Source organism: Elephantulus edwardii, unplaced genomic scaffold, assembly GCF_000299155.1.
Source record: "Elephantulus edwardii isolate Elephantulus edwardi_28Jun2011 unplaced genomic scaffold, EleEdw1.0 scaffold00039, whole genome shotgun sequence".
NCBI lineage: Eukaryota > Metazoa > Chordata > Mammalia > Macroscelidea > Macroscelididae > Elephantulus > Elephantulus edwardii.
The window spans coordinates 16,407,975-16,424,842 of NW_006399789.1; positions in this window are offsets into that span (position 1 = coordinate 16,407,975).

Genomic DNA, 16,868 nt, shown 5'->3' on the forward strand with positions numbered 1-16,868 from the left:
CCTTCAATGCTGCTTGAACTGTCCTTTGTTACCATTTATTTGAGCAAATTATCTGAGAAGCCAGACATTATGAAGAATGTGACATCAGAATTGGAGAAAAACTCACCAAGAACCTATGTTATGCAGATGGCACAATCTTGCTTGCTGAAAGTGAGGAGGATTTGAAGCACTTGTTGCAGAAATTTAAATACTACAGGCTTCAATATGAATTACATCTCAATGCCAAGAAAACAAAATTCTCACCACTAGACTGATAGGCAACATTGTGATAGATGAAGAAAAGATTGAAATTTTCAATGATTTCATTTTACTTGGATCTACCACCAAGACCTTTATATTTGCATTCAGGAGTTAAGGAGGCATATTGTAATGCGAAAGTGTGCAGTCTAGGTTCTCTCCGAATTACTGAGGAGGAGTGATATTAGTTTGAACACTAAGGTGCACTTGATTAAGGCCACAATCTTTTCAATCACTTGCTATGCATCTGAGAGCTAGACAATAAATAAAGATAACAGAAGGAGAATTTATACTTTTGAACTGAGGTGTTGGAGAAGAGTAATGAATATCTCATGGATTTCCAAAATCTTGGAGAAAGTGCAGCTAGAGTGCTCCTTGGAGGCAAAGATGATGAAGTTTCATTTCACATACCTTGGGCATGTTGTTAGGATAGTTTATTCCTTGGAGAAGAACATCATGCTTTAAAATGTGGTAGGTTGGCAAAAGAAAGGATGACCCTCAATTAGATGGATTGACACAAGTGACTACAGCACTGTGCTCAAGTGTGTCAAGAATGGTGAGGATGGCACAGGCTAGGACAGGATAGAGATCTGTTCTTAAGGTTGCTATGAGTCATAGTTGACTTGATGGCACCTGACAACAACACTGATGTTACATAGACTTGATTAACTGACACATGCACTCTTCCTTTGAGGTCAATTTATATGTATGTAGTTGGCCTTTCTAGCCTGGCCAACCCCTATCTGAGAGTTACTTCATTAGCATAACCTGTTCCAGAATCCTAATCAATAATTCAAGATCATCTTTTAGGAATTAAGGACAAGATTGAATTAAACAATCATAAATTCCACAGAGGAGCAATACAGTTGTCAAAATGAGACATAAATGATCAGGTGCGCCAGATAAATAGTGTCCTTTGCACATTCTAGGTGTAAACTCACTGCTCCTAAACCCATAAATCTAGGAAATCCCACATTTTTAATGACTTTTAGGAAACATTTGCTTTTCATTATATTCCTATCTAGTTTAAAACAATGGACTTTGTAGCTTCTTGTGAAAATATTTTTCAGCAGTGTTTTCTTGCGTTGTTATTGTTGTTGTCATGTACTATCAAGTCACTTGTGACTTATGTCGCCCTATATATAATAGCTCAGAACCCTGCCCTGTCATGAACCAATTTCACCATCTTCAACACCCCCCCATTACTCTAATCCATTTCTGAGTCAATCCATCTCACCTGGAGTCTTCCTCTCCCATGTTGAATGTTCACCCTTCCAAACACGATGTCCTTTTCCAAGGAATGGTTGCTCCTGGCAATATGTCAGAAGTATGTGAAACAGAGTTTCAAAATCCTTGCCTCCAAGAAACAGCTTGATTTCATTCTTTCCAGGACAGATCCATTTGTTCCCTTAGCAGTCCTTGGTATGTTCAGTACTCTTGGCGCGCACCACAACTCAAAGGCATCGATTCTTCTACTATCATCCTTAGCATCCAGTTCTCTGATGCATAGCAAGTAATTGTGAAGATCATGGCTTATATCAGGCACACCTTAGTCTCTAGACTGATATTGTTTCTCTTCAGTACTCTGGAGAGGTCCTTGACAGCAGTCTTTCCCAGTGGAATTCATCCTTTGATTTCCTGACTGCTGGTGCCAAGAGTGTTGATTATGAAACCAAGAAAGCTGAAATTGTTAGCAATCTCAGTCTCTTCTCCATATATCATGATGCTGCTAATTGGCCCCATGGTGAAAATACAGATTTATTTCTTCTTGTTAAGAAATTTTGAGAGTACTTATTTTGTCGCTATACTTGTAATGTTTAAACGTAGATTACCGAAGTTGTATATTTTATTGTCCCATTGTGGTATGTCAATAAAGATTTTAATCAGTGGCACAGTTTATAGCAACTTGCACTGCCAACCTAAAGGCTGAGCTTTTCTTGGTTCTTTGAACCCACCAGCAGCTAAACAGAATAAAAACGAGCAGCCCATGTGTCAATTATTTGAAGGTTTTCTTGTTTTTCACTGACTTTCTACTTAATCAGCATGATGTTTTTATCCCAAGACCCTATTGATCACATCTCCAAAGCAAATGAAACAAAGTCTTGTATTCTTGCTTCTAAGAAGCATTCTAGGTACATTATCTTACAAAACTGATCTGTTCATTGTTGTCAGGACATGGTATATTAAATAGTCTTCATCAATATGATAATTTGAAGACATGATTTCTTCTTTGATTTTCTTTGTTTGTTAACGAGTTTCCCAATGTGTGTGAAGTGACTGAACTCAACATGGCTTTTGTAAGAAACACTTTCATCCTCAAAGTGACATCTTTGCTTTCTAACACTTTTATCTTCTGTAGTAGATTTGCCTAATGTAAATCATCTTTTGATTTCTTGATTGTTGCTTCCTTAGACATTGAATATGGATCCAAGCAAATTTAAATCCTTTACAACTTCAATGGTTGACCCTTAATGACATGTATTGATTCAGTAAATGGGGTAATAGGGATAGGTAGGTCAGAGACAATGAAATTAGCTCAAAATAGGGCAGGTTTCAGAGCTATTATTGTACATAAGATTGCTACTATAAGTTACAAGCTACTTGCAAGCATATAGCAATATTCAATATATTTTAGCTTAAGACGTTTCAATTTCCTTACTTTCAAATGTTTTATTCATGCCTTGTGCCTTTGTAATGCCATTTTTTAAATTTTTTAAAATTAATTTTAATGGACGTTTGCAGAGACTTTGGATTTCTATTCATTCATTCATTGTTGCACTTTTCTCCCTGCTCAACCCTCCCCCAATTCACTCTTCTTTTTGAAAAGTAAAAGAAAAATTCATTCAATGTTATTCAATCCCTCCCCCCAAGTCCATTCCACTAAGCTGCCTTCATTCTGGACTCCTGTCATGACAATAATACCTAATCATATATCCCTTTTAAACAGTTCTTTCCCTCATCTGTTTCAATGCAGTATATATTTACCCTCTCTTTCTCAGTCTCTCCCCAACCCCTATATCAGTCCTCTTTTGTTGTTGTTATGTGCCTTCGAGTCCTCTTTTATAACAGTAGTATTATGCAGTATTTGTCTTTTTTTTTGTGACTGAGATATTTCACTAAGCATAATGTCCTCCAGGGTCACACATTTTATATAATACTTCACGAGTTCCTTGGTTTTCTTTTTTTTATTGTCTGTACTGATGAAAATTTTATTTCAAATGTAATAATCAACTCCAATAAATGGGGTAAAAGATTTCCTTCCCTTTTCTTCCACTGGCTCTCTCTGAAAGGGTGACTTGGCTGGTTTCTTCTCCAGATTCATCATGGCAGAGGGTGGAGGACCTGAATACTCAAAATCTCGGTAATCTTCATCTTCTTGGAAAGAAGTATCTGGAAAGAACTTTTCTTGTGATGAGTCTGTCAGGGAAGATGGCCTCTCCATCCCACCAGAAGGCTGCTTATAAGGAGATTCGCTGCCCAGGGCAAAGGGTCGATATGTAGGTACAGAACCAGAGAGTTCCCAGAGTAGCTTTCGTCTCTCCCAGGGGGTGGTGATCCTGTACTGCTGGGTGTTGAGGAAGCAGGGCTAATGATGATCTTTGAAAGCAAGGATGCAGTATCCACACTGTTGGATGTAGGCTTGTCCATCATCTCATCCTGGGTAGGTGTTCCACTCTGTTCATCACGCACAGGGGTTCCATCAATATTGTTTATTGAGGTGTTAGTAGGACTATGCTGGAAGTCTGAGGGATGGTTCTCTGCTGGGGTACTGGACCCCAAACTGCTCAGGATTGGGATGTTTATGTTTAAACCACTGAAACCAGGATTACTTTTTAAGAAGTTGTGGATCTTCATTTCAAGGCTTGGGGAGGTGGACTCTGACTCCAGCTTTGGCTTGGAGAGTTCTGAAGATTGGCACATGGCAACTTCAGTAGGTGGGGCAGCAGGGCTAGCGTTGTTGTGGGAGTTCCCTGTTTTTCAAGGCAGCATAGTATTCCATTGTGTGAATATACTGGAGCTTCTCTGTACATTCATTTGTTGATGGGCACTTGGATTGTTTCCATCTCTTTGTTATTGTGAACAAGCTGCGATAAACATGAGTGTGCATATATCCGCTTGGGTGGCAGTTATGGTTTCTTTTTTAAAAATTTATTATTAATTTCAGTAAAAATTTACAGAGACTTTGAATTTCCATTCATTCATTATTGCACTTTTCTCCCCTCCTATCCCTCCCCTCTAGTACACTACCCTCTTGGAAGAGTAAAACAAAAATTCTTTCATTGTTTTACAACCCTTTTCCAGGTCCACTCCACCATGTAGTCTTCAATCTAGACACCTGTCATGGCAAAAATACCTAATCACATACCTCTTTTAAACAGTTTTCTCCCTCATCTGTTTCAATGCAGTATACATTATTGAACCCATCTTTCTCAGTCTCTCCCCAACCCCAAGGCCAGTCCTGTTTTACAAAAGTGGCACCATGCAGTATTTTTCCTTTTGTTACTGAGATATTTCACTCAGCATAATGTCCTCCAGGGTTACCCATTTTGAATAATATTGCATGAGTTCCTTGTTTTTCAATGCAGCATAGTATTCCATAGTGTGAATATACCACAGCTTCTCTACCCATTCGTTTGTTGATGGAGTTATGGTTTCTTTAGGGTATATTCCAAGTAGTGGAATTGCTAAGTCAAATGGTGTTTCTTTCTATTTGCAACTTTTTGAGTTAGTGCCATACAGCCTTCCATAGTGGTTGCACAATTTTACACTCCCACCAACAGTGAATAAGGGTTCTAGCTTCTCTACAACCTCACCAGCATTTGTTGCTTGCTGTTCTTTTAAATTTTTCTATTCTTACTGGGGTGAGATGATATCTCATGGTTGTTTTGATTTTCATCTCTCTTAGAGCTAGGGATTTTGAACATTCTTCATGTGTTTGTTTGTCATCTGAATGTCTTCTTTGGTGCCATTTCTTTCCTTGAAGTGTTTTATCATTTTTTTGTTATATAATTTACATATGAAAATGAAGAATGCAATCTTTAACACTATTTTTGTAAATATTTACTCAACTCTTTAGTTAATTCTAAGGTTTGGATTTGATACATTTTAAGAACTTATTTTTGCAGTTCTACGAAAATTGATCAATTTTCCTTTGTGACATTTACCGTGTTTTCAAATTCAGAGTCCATCCATCTAGAGATCAATTAAATATTCATTTCTCTTTAAAAATTAAATTCCATAGGCAGTACCATGATGGATAGAGATTGAGGTTGTTAACAGTTACAACATAGTTGGCTCCACAATCAATACTCTTGGCACCAGCAATCAGGAAATCAAAAGGCAAATTACATTAGGCAGATCTGCTGTCAGAGACCTTTCAAGAGTACAGAGAAGCAACGATGTCAGTCTAGAGACTGAGGTGCACATGATCTAGTCCATGGTCTTCACAATTGCTTGCTATACATCAGAGAGCTGGATAATTTCTAAGGATAACAGAAGAAGAACTGATGCATTTGAGATGTGGTAATGGAGAAGAGTCTTACCATGAACTGCCAAAAAAAAAAAATAGTCTGTCTTAGAGAGGGTGAAACCAAGTCTTTCCTTGGAGGCTAGGATTTTGAAGCTCTGTCTCTCATACTTTGGGCATGTGTCCATGAGAAACTAGTTCTTGGAGAAGGATATTGTGCTTGGAAGGGTAGAGGGACAGAACAGAAAAGGAAGCCCTTGATGAGATGGATTGATACAGTAATTGGTACAGTGGGGGTAGGTGTGTTGGAGTCAGTGAGACTGGCTCAGAACAGTGCAGGCTTCAGAGCTACTGTACGTAGGATCACTTTGAGTTGCAGGCAACTCAATGGCACATAACAATAACAACAACAACATGTATTTATATATAACTGTTCAATTTTAAAACTCGAATGAGGTCTTTAATTTAAAGCCCAACATAATGCATAATATGAAGCATCTGATGACTTTTGATGATTATTTTAAAAATGCTAAAATTAACTTATCCAAATAGATACTTTTTTATTATAGGATTTATGTTCATATTTTCTATAGGCCACTGGAGGTACAATGAGATTTGGAGAACTATTTTTCTGAAACTAGTTGTAAGATCCCCTGCCTGGATCCTCTTTCTCAGCTTGTTTTGCAGGGATTGCATTTGAGTTTTGTGCGGAGCTCTCAGGTTATTATTGGGGAAGCTGAACTAACTCGGTGTTGGGTCAATGGTCACCATGCTTGCTGACATGGAAAGAAGCTTAATTTTCTGAAGAAGCCACTGTCACTGATATGAAACATATTCTGGTGACATTCTCGCTTCAGAAGTCAGTGGCGCTGACTGTGTTTTGAAATTTAATCGGAGGCCCCGTGGGCAAGTGTTATGACAGGGGTTAAGAATAATGACTCATCCGGAGTGCCAATGTTGGTTTTGAGTTCAAAATTGATGTGCTGTTATTTGAAAAAGAATTTCTTGCTTTCTACAGAGGAATAATTAGTGTCTCACTGCTTTCAGGCTTTGAAAAACCTGCTTTTACCCTTCTAGTTTATAATTGAGTGTATGATGATAGTCTCAATTGTATTTTAGGTCTATAGAAAGGATATTTATATATTTAGATTCTGAATAATTTTCCCTTGAATTTGAATATAACTGAGATTTTGTGGGGCTAGGCATATTCAATGAGTCACAGTCAACTTGATGGCATATAACAACAGCCATACTTTAGATGCATCACTGAATATGACATTCTTATGACTCAGTTTGTGACTTTATGACCAGTCCAAGTGCTATTTGGTAGGGTGGTGTTCCAATCTCAGACTCGTCACAATCAAAGCCATAAGATGATTATTTAATAGAAAGACCAGGAATAGAAGGTTGTTGTTAGATGTCATTAGGTTGACTCATAACCACCCTATGAACAACAGATCTGAACCCTGTCCTGTCCTGTGCCATCCTCCTCATCTGATATACTTGAGCTCATATGCTGCAGTCACTGTGTCAATCCATCTTGATGGGGGATGGGGGTCTTGCTGTCTTTTGTTGACCCTCCACCTTTTTATGAATGATATCCTTTTCCAAGGAAGAGTTTCTCCTAACAACATGCTCAAAGTATAAAAGATGAAGTCCCAGGTAAGTAGCAGCAGGCTATTGCATTATAAACTTCCTGTGACGGTATAATTCCTAGGAAGATAGTAATTACAACATGATTTTAACAACTCAGGTTTAAGTAACTCAGATAAGGCAAGATTCTAAATTGTTGGATTAAAAAGCCTAATATGTACTTTAATAACCCATCGTCTCTGAGGTCAGATGTAAATTGCCATGTAGACAAAATGTTTAAGACAATTGTTCTGGTTTTCTTATTGTTAATTGTTTTGGGGTGGGTTTTTTTTTTTCATTTTGTGATTATAGCTTTTAAAGTGGCCAAATATCTTTACTGATTCAATCATTGATGACAATTTTCCTTTTTTGGCAAATATGGAACACCTGTGGTGAGAAACAACTACTAAAAGATCCTAAATAATGTGTTATTTTTCTAATATTTAATATTTACTCACTTTATTTATTTCAATTTTAATATGCTAAGAGTATTCCAGTTTGTTTAAAAGAATATTGCCAAAGCACTGAAATAATTAGAAATTTCACTACTAAATTGTGGACAGATCCTCGGTTACAAATGAAATCTGTTCTTAAACACATCTTTCAGAATTTATAAATCTGAGAACTGGAGCTCAACAGAAACTTGTACACCAACGTTCATAGCAGCATTATTACTATTGCAAGAACATGGAAACAGCCCAGATGTTCAGCCACAAATGAATGGATTGAGAAGTTGTGGTACATTCATATAATGGAATTCTACATAGTATGCAGGAGAAATCATTTTGTAAATTGATATCTAAGTTGGGAGGGACTGGAAAGCATTATACTGAGTAAACTAACTCATTCTCACAAGGACAAATACTGTATAAAACTATCATTATAGAATGAGTATGAGGATCCAAGGCGGGGGGAGGGTGGAAATAGAAGTGTGAGAATGGGGGGGAGGATGTTAATCATAGAGCACAATTTGATGGGTGGGTGAAGTGAAGGAAATGAGAAGGATCTTTTGTGAAAAACAATGTATTCAAACTTTTAAAAAAATTAATTTTAATGAAAGTTTACTGAGACAGGGTTTCCATTCATTCATTGTTGCACTTTTCTCCCTGTCCACCCCCCTTTTCCCCCAATTCACTCTTTTCCTTGAAAAGTAAAAGGAAAACTCTTTCATTGTTATGAAATTCCTCCCCCCAAGTCCACTCCACTCTGCAGCCTTCATTCTGGACTCCTATCATGACAATAATACCCAATCATCTCTAGCTCTAAGAGAGAGGCATATCAAAATAACTATAAGAAATCATTTCACCCTAGTAAGAATAGCAAAATCAAACAGAACAGGAAACAACAAATGCTGGGGAGGTTGTGGAGAAACTGGAACCCTTATTCACTGTTGGTGGGAGTGTAAAATTGTATAACCACTATGGAGGGCTGTATGGTGCTTTCTCAAAAAAGTTGCAAATACCATTGACCCAGAAATTCTACCACTGGGAATTTACCCAAAAGAAACCATAACTGCCACCCAAGCAGATATATGCACACTCATGTTTATTGCAGATTTGTTCACAATAGCAAAAAACTGAAAATAACCCAAATGCCCATCAACAAACTAATGGATAGAGAAGCTTTGTTATATTCACACAATGGAATATTATGCAGTATTGAAAAACAAGGAACTCATGAAATATTATACAAATTGTGTAACCCTGGAGGACATTATGTTGAATGAAATATCTCAGTCACAAAAGGACAAATATTGCATAAGGCCACTGTTATAAAACAGGGCTGACATTGGGGTTGAGGGAAGAAAGAGAAGGAGGGGATGAATGATGTATATTGCATTGAAACAGATGAGGGAGAGAACTGTGTTCAAACTTTGTAAATAATCCAGAATAATAAAAAAGAAAAACATCACCCAAAACAAGTCTAGGCTTTAACCCAACAGTTCCAAGGCACAATTCCTTAGTAAGTCCAGGCTCCAGTTTCAGTTCAGCAACCAAATCCAAGTCATCTACCAAAGTTTGCTTCAGAGTACTTATAACAAAACCATCCAGGAAGACTTGCCTCAGGAGACTTATAAGTCAACTTCTCCTTCACACATTCAGCAAGAACAGCCAAACCTCTAACTGTGGCCCACACAAATGCAAAAAGCCTCTGGTCACACCTTGCCACCATTTCTCCACAGCAAATGCCACAATCTCTCTACCACCAGGGTCATGCTTTCACCAGGATCTTGCCACCATAAGCCTTGCTTGCCTCAAGTCTTGCTCACCTCAAGTCTCGCTTCCCAGTGTGGAAAGCATGCTTTCTCTTATCTTAGTCCCATAGCTGTTGGTGATTTGCAAGACCATGTGTCTACATTTAAGGTAGCTGGAGATCAGAGGCTAAATGGCTAAAAAGTGCCAACTTTTAGATTAACACTTCACACAATGGTAGCCTCTGTTTACACATATCAGTTTATAGACCCCTTACTCTATTTCCAAATCAGTTAATAAAAAACCATGCTCCCTTTTATTCCAAAAAGAGTATTTGAACGTTGTTATAGCTGGGTGCCATCTACTGATTCTGACATATAGTGACTCTATGGGACAAAATAGATCTGCCACATAGGGCTTCTTCAGCTGTAATCTTTATGGGAACAAATAGCTCTGTTTTCTCTCTTACAGAGCTATCCTAGCAGCTGCAAACTAATTAATCTTTATGGACTACCATGTTTATCCCCATTGTACCTTTTTCCACTTATTGTGCAGACATTAAATCTTTTAAGGGCTTCCCAGAGAAGTTTCTGTCATTCTTACAGCAGTTAGAGAACTATGCTCAGCTTATTTAACCAACAGAAAACATTTTTCTTCCTATTATTCTAGCAGTTGTTTCATCAATCTTGCCTCAGCAACTTGCCAGGCATGAAAAATTAATTGGATGAAAGTACACTCTTACTTTTTAAATGTATTATCCTTTGCATTAAAAAACCCAAACCAGAGAATTTTGATTACCTTATTCTGTATACTTCCTTTAGATATAGAAAATACTTTTTTTTCTTTTTTATTTGAGAGAATAGTTTAAAGGTCAGAAATGTATAGAGTTTTCTTTAGTTGGTGATACTATTTGTAGTTAAGACAGTTTTTGGTATTTGGCAGCAATTCCTGCATTGGATCTATTGTGTCTCATTTTTATTTAGATTTCTAAGACTAAAAAGGACAAGTTACCTACCTCCTGTGTTGTACTATATCTCTCTTGAATTGTCATATGAGTTTGCCACTTTATACAAAGAATCTGACCTTTTGACAGGAACTGTGTTTCATTTGTAGATCAAATGAGGATTATCCGTTGTGCAATTCTGGCTCTATTTGCAAGTCATGTATATGAGAAATCTTTTGTTTTATTTAGATCTTTTGTATTTCAATGATTTTTGTAGGTTTCCATTTATAAGTTTTCCTCAGTATATTTTCTTTTTGTTGCTATTATAAACAAGATTACAATGTTACTTTTATTTTTAGGTTGTTTATTACTAGTTGCATTAGTTTTCCATGGGCCTGTGGGCTGGTGGGGGCCTCGGGACTTGGAAGTCTCACTCCACTCTGAAATTCATCTGGCTGGCTGGCAGTCGTCTCAGTGGTGGCTTCATCTGGATGGCAGTCAGGCAAAGGAAGTTTCTGGGGTCCTTTTTCTTGTGTGTTAATATTCTTCCCCGCCCCTTCAAAAGCAGGTGGCCCTGGAACCTTAGACTAAGGGTAAGGGTGGAGTTCTGCTCGAGGGTATGGATTTAACACCCTTTTGGGTCTGAGGGCCGGTAGCCCTCAGGGCCAAATGTATTAATTGTAATAGAATATTCTTTAAAAGACACAGCAATCATTTGTCTATTTGTTGTACTGAACAATTTGGAGTCTCTGGGATGCTGAACACTATCCCATAGGCATGTCAAATGCCATAATGGTTACTCATTATGTACAATGTTTGAATGAGCTTCCAGATTGATTCATGTTGGGAAGCAGAAATGGCATCTACTTCCTAAACTAAGTGCCTCTGGAAACTCTACAAACACTCTTACAAACGTACAGAAAAGACGTTAGTCATAGAAAAAAGTTCAGATCTTTTGTGCAAAGCTTACTCTGAGTCATAGTCGACTCAACAACACTTAACCCCTGCTAAATGAGACTAGTGCTGTTATAACATTCTTCCACTTTGCACATCACTCTTTGTCAATGTGCTATATGAGGGAACCTGGGTTTGCTGTGATGCTGCACCTTGTGCCATGGGGATATGAAATACCAGAATGGTTTTCCATTGTGGACAGTCTTTTGTGGAGCTCCCAGCTGTAAAACAGGTTGGGAAGCAGAAGTGGCATCCATTTCCTAAACCACATGCCTCTGAAAACTCTATGAACTTGGAGAAACAAAGATAGCTATGGAAAGGCATTAGGCCTTTTTTTCATTGGGTTGCTATGAGTCTACCTTGACTCAATTGCACTCAACAACAAAAACATTACTAGTTGTATTAGTTTTGCATTCCTTTTTCATTTTCATAGCTAGTTACTCCAACTATTTTAATGTTAGGTTCCCATTGAGTTAATTACAACTCAGAGTGACCCCATGATTGAAACTTTTCCCCACCCTCACACTCTCAGATGTACTTTTAAATCCATTGTTGTGGGCATTTCTTTAGTTCATCTCATTAAGTGTCTTTCTTTCCTCTGATCTTCTATCTTTCCAAGCATGATGTCCTTTCCCAAGCATTAATCCCTCCTGAAACATGTCTTAAGTGTATAAGTCAAAGTATCATCGTTCTTTGCTTTTACAGGATTTACTTCATTCAAAATATATTTGTTTTTTCCTTTTGTCAGTCCATGGTGTATCCAATATTACATCAAAAGTTTATCTTACAATTTTATTCAGAAGTCTGACATGAACTTCCAGGTGCAGGGGAGAAAATGTCTTGAAACTTCCCTGGAGAAAGGTTTCTCCATTTGAGGATCCCTGCTGTCACATGGTCATCCTAGGCACCAAAGAGGACTATAAACTTTGGGACAGGGAGCTACAAGCAAGAGAGAGACTCACTTTCCAGGGTGGTAAGCTGAAGTGCTAAAGAGAGAGCTGCATTCAAAGCACCCTGGACAGAAACTTCTGGAAGTTGGCACCTCTGGTCCGATGCCACTCCACAAAGAAGGACAATAAACTTCAGGAGAGAATATGTCAATACTCTTTCCTAGAGTCAGAAGTTTCAGGTGTGGAGGTGAGAAGAGCCTGAATCTCCCCTTGATAAAAACTCCTCTATTTGGAGATCTTGCCACTGTGGGGCCATTATAGGGATTAAAGAGGATAATAGAGTTTGGGACAGGGAATTACAAGCAGGGAAGAAACTTGCTTTCACAGCAATTGTACTAAGGTCCTAGAGAGAGAGAGCTGCCTTCAAAGCTGCCTGGACAGAAACTGCTTAAGTGGAGCAGCTGGTCTTACACTACTCTGCCACTCCATAGATAAAGAAAGTTAATAGAGTTTAAGAGAACTCTAAGAAGAGAACCATAAGATGAGATTCCTGAAGGACTGCATTGCAGACCAAATAAGAACATGACTGTCTTTAGGAAAGTCAAACTTTCCCAGAAAGGACTTCTAATATAGTAAGTAGCCTCTCTCATAGATTGAACATTTTAAACTGGCAAGTAACCAATACCATCGTAAAGATAAAAATTATCAACTTACAAAGACACAATAGGCCTAATACTTGAAAATAAAAACTTCCCATAATGTTAAGAAAGCAGCAGACAGCTTTCAAAAATTGTGAAAAAATAATTAAGTCTTCTAAAAGAAATAAATAAAAATAGAGCATTCTGAAGACCCAATGAATACCCCAGAATCAGGGAAGCAGAAGATATATTAATGTGGAGTTATTTGAAAAGCTACAAAAGAAGGTGCAAATGATAGAAGACTCAAAGGAAGCCATTAAGAAAGCAAATGTTCTAAAGAGAGGGAACCAGAAGTAGTACATCAACGCAGAGGAACTTGAAATATGGAAGAAACTGCAAAAGATGGAAAGTATAGATAAAGAAGTATGTTGTTGTTGTTGTTATGTGCCATCCAGTCGTTTGCGACTCATAGCGACCCTATGTACAACAGCCCTAAACCGTGCTCTATCCTGTGCCAGTCTCATTGCCTCTGACACACCCATCCTCATTATCCCAGTCACTGAATCAATCCACCTCATAGAGGGTCTTCCCCTCCTGCGCCGTCCCTCCACCCTACCAAGCATGATGTCCTTCTCCAAGGACTGGTCTCTCCTCACAACATGTCCAAAGTATGTCAGACGAAGCCCCAGAATCCTTGCCTCTGAGGAGCAACCTGGTTTAACCCTCTCTACGATGAATCTGTTTGTTTTCTTGGCAGTCCATGGTACACCCAACACTCTTCTCCAGCACCACAGCTCAAAGGCATCAATTCTCCTTCCATCCTCCCTAGTCATTGTCCAACTCTCTGATGCATAACAAGTGATTACAAAAACCATGGCCTGTATCAAGAACACCTTAGTCTCCAGAGAGACACCACTGTTCTTGAGTACTTTAGAGAGGTCCCTAACTGCAGACTTTCCATCGCAATACATTTTTTGATTTCCTGGTTACTGGTGCCAAGAGTGTTGACCGTGGAGCCGAGCAAACTGAAGCTGTGAACAATCTCAATCTCTTCACCATCCATCCTGATGCTACCAATTGGTCCAGTGGTGAGAATCTTTGTCTTCTGGACATTGAGCCTCAGTCCATATTGAAGGCTGCAGTCCTTGACCCTCTGCAGTAAGTGCATGAGGTCCTCCTCAGTTTCAGCGAGCAGGGTTGTGTCATCTGCATAACGCAGACTGTTGATAGATGGTACACCAATCCTAACGCCACACCTCTCCTCATAGAGCCCCACCTCTCGGATAATCTGCTCTGCATACAGGTTGAAAAGGTATGGAGATAGGACACATCCCTGGCGTACACCCTTCCCAATTTTGAACCAGGCAGTGTTGCCCTGCTCTGTTCTAACGACTGCCTCTTGATCCAAGTATAGGTTTCACATTAGCACGATTAAATGTTCTGGGAATCCCATTCTTCTCAGAGTCAGCCACATCATCACATGACAGAGAAGATATAGCCAATATAGTACAGGAAATAACAGAAATACATGAAAATGCAATCCATAATATTAAGACTGAAATGACAGATGTGTTCAACATGCCGTCCTTATTGATTGCCACTGAGTCGAGCACAACACTTAGCGACCCTATGAACAAAGACCTGAAGCTTTTTATAACTATGATCATTTATCAAAGTTCATAGAGTTTCAAGAGGCACGTTGTTTAGGAAGTGGGTTCTATTTTTGCTTCCAAACTTGCTAGAGGAACAAAGTAAAACAAAAAAGATGGAACAGAGACTCAGTGAACTGGAAGACAATAAACTCAATGGCAACATACCAGAATTAAAATCAGAAGTGAGATGTAAAGAAAATGAAGAAAACGTTAGAATCACGTGGGATGACAGGAAAGGGAACCATATACATATTATTTTAATTCCAGAACATGAGAGGGACGGGGAAATCACTAATAAAATTGTGGAAGAAGTACTAGAAGAAAATTTCCCAGGTATTATGAAGAACAGAGACATTTATATTCAGGAAACTCCGTGAACACCCAAAAAAGAAAAATGTCAAAACAGGTCATAGTCAAATTCTCCAAAATAAAAGATAAGGATAGAATATAAATGCAGCACAAGAAAAACGGTCACCTAAAGAGGAGAACCAATTAGATTAAGTTTTGATTTCTCAGCAGAAACTATGCACGCAAGAAGACAATAGGATGGCATATGCTGAAACTTGAAAGTAAACAATTGTCAGCTGAGGATCTTGTACCAAGCAAAACTGTCCACCAAATATGAGCAAGAAATTAGGTCATTTGCAGAAAAGCATGAACTTAAGGAATTTGGGAAAACAAAATCAACTCTACAAGAAATTCTAAGGGAAGTCCTACACACAATGTCACCAAAGGAATGTGGATGGACCAGAAACAAAAGATTAAAGAAGCACAACAGTTTAACTGTCAGTTAAGCTGCAAGTCACTGACTTAAAAAAAAAAAGAAAGAAAAGAAACACAGCACAATGGCAATACTAAAACCTGGCCTGGTTGGTAATCAAATTTAATGTGTAAGGATTAAATGCACCATTTAAGAGAAAAATAGTAGCAGAATGAATAATAATAATAATAATAATTTTTAAAAGCCAATAAATATGTTGCCTACAAGAAATACAAGAAGAAAGAAAAGACAGAAAGAAGAAAGGAAGGAAGGAAGGAAGGAAGGAAGGAAGGAAGGAAGGAAGGGAAACATATTTAAGAAATGAGAAAGACTAAAGATCAAAGGCTGGAGGAAAAATATACTAAGCAAATAGCATCCACAAAACAGCAGGTGTGTTAATACTAATCTCTGATAAAATAATAGATGTCAGGATGAAAGCAACTCTAAAAGATATGAAGGGCACAATATGCTGATTAAAGCCTGGTAGTTCAAGAACATATAATATAACCTTGGTCAACATCTATGCACCAAATGATAGATCTGCAAAATACATAAAACAATGGTTAAAAGTATTGATGAAAGAAATAGATGGCACAACAGTGGATGTTGTTGTTGTTGTTTTTGTTGTGTAACATAGAGTTAGAACCGACCAATAGCTGAACCTCCATTGGGTTTTCAGAGGAGGTTAATCAATCACACAGAAGGAGATTGCTGATCCTTTTCCTGCGGAGCAACTGGTGGATTCAAACTGTGTGCCTTTGGATTGCATTACCGCTTCTTGCCACTCGGCCAGATTTTAACACACCACTCTCACCAAAGAATAGGTCAACTCAAAAGAAACTTTAAAAAGCTTCATAAGATCTTAACTATACAATTAAATAACATGACTTTGTAGATGCATTTAGGGTACTGTACCAAACTAAAAGTCAATTTCTTTTCTTTTCAAGTGCACATAGTATATTCTCCAGAGTTGATTATGTATTAGGGAACAAAGGCTTCCTCAACAAATTAAAAAATATTAAAATAATTAAAAATATTTTCTTAGACCACAATGCCATAAAATTAGAAATTAACCATAAAAGGTAAGAGGGTAAATCTTATAAAACCACCTCGCTTCTGCAAGAACATGATTTGGCTACAAAAGAAATAAAGAATAAAATAATAAAGTTCTTTGAAACAAATGAAAATAAAAATACAACATACAAAAACCTATGAGATGCAGCTAGGATGGTATTCAGAGGGAAGTTCATAACAATAGGCAATCCCATGAAAAAAAGGAATAAAGAAAGAAAATTGATTATCTAAATCAACAGTTCTGTAAAATAGAAAATCAACAATAATCTAATCCCATAGCCTCTAGAAGAAAAGAAATTATAAAGACAAAAGCTGAAATCAATGAGGTAGAAAAGAGAAAAACAATTGAAGCATCAACAAGACCAGGATCTGGTTTTTCAAAAGGGTCAATAAAATTGGCAAATCATTGACAGACTTAAAAAAAGAGCA